General features: G+C 36.5%; 1 protein-coding gene across 1 annotated transcript in view; it reads left to right on the forward strand.

The window, feature by feature from the left end:
* Nucleotides 1–1,231, forward strand: part of LOC107704698 (neurobeachin-like) — a 282,564-nt gene that overhangs the window by 259,838 nt on the left and 21,495 nt on the right. The window lies entirely within an intron of this gene.

The following is a 1,231-nucleotide window of genomic DNA, read 5'->3' on the forward strand; positions in this document are numbered from 1 at the left end:
TTTACCATACTGGATGCCCTGTCAGGCCGGAGCGTAACATAAAACCATGTCTGCATTTGTGATCAGAGAAATGACAAACAACAAGCGCTACTCTACACTGCCCAAAACTCGCGTTTGAATCATCAGTGGCAAATTCTTTAAATATAAAAAACGTACTTACAGTCTGTGAGTCAGAAAAGCCGGCATTGTAGTCTACTCTACCAGGATCAGGAAACAGTCCTCCATAAAATGTGCTGCACACATCTGAATATTTGGGTTGAACTGTTCTGGAACAGTGTTGTAAATACAACTTAACCACTGATTTCTAGTCGTGTCCTCTTTTGGAAGGCCAAACAAAGTAGTTTCACTTTCACAACGAAACACAGTGTCTCCACGGCATGGTGGCGGCGGCAACAATACGAGAATAGAAGTTACACCTTCTTTCTTTGCGTGAATATTTGGGCGGCGTTATGCAAATCTTCCCACATCGTGACGTAGATATGTGGGGGCGTGTTAGAACGAGACGTTTTAGATAGGCGTGGTTGACTCTTAACTTTTATAAAGAATATCTCTTTGGATTTGAGACTTTAGTCTTTGCAACTTTACAGATCTTCTTTATGCACCAAGAGCTTGTAACACTTCAAAGAGAAAGGAAAAATTGAAATCGCATCATATGACCCCTTTAATATTTTGAAACGGCTTATATTTTTTATTTTTTGCAGTTTATTTATTTATTTAAAATTGTAGCAATTCCGTCATGTGCTGTAACTGTTGTCATTTGTATTAGCTTTTTTATTCTATTTAGCTTTAATTGATTTTATTTAGGTTTTAGTTTGTCAATTTAGTACTTTAACTTAACCTTATTTTAGTTAGCTGCCAAGGCAACAAGTGTAAGTTTTTCATATAATATTAAAATTTTCAGCTTTATTTCAGTTAGCGAAAACAAAGTTTAAAAGTTTTAGTTTTAAGGATTCAGTAGACTAATCTAAAGACTATTTGACATGAAATAGTAGTATTTATTTATTTTCCGGTTACCTACTAAAATTGAATTCATCACGCAATTACGATGTAAATCAATGTTATTGATTTTCCACACAATACTCTTTATTGACTGGTGGAAGTTTTGAAAATGACTCCAGTGGATATGTGGATATGACTCCAGTTGAACAGCAGCAGCTGGTAGGCAGCGTGTTTGCAGCCGTATGTACCCCATTCCTCCCTCCTTTCCTCCTCTTTTTCTCGCTCTCATTCC

This window comes from Sinocyclocheilus anshuiensis, unplaced genomic scaffold, assembly GCF_001515605.1.
Source record: "Sinocyclocheilus anshuiensis isolate Anshui unplaced genomic scaffold, SAMN03320099.WGS_v1.1 scaffold758, whole genome shotgun sequence".
NCBI classification, from domain to species: Eukaryota; Metazoa; Chordata; class Actinopteri; order Cypriniformes; family Cyprinidae; genus Sinocyclocheilus; species Sinocyclocheilus anshuiensis.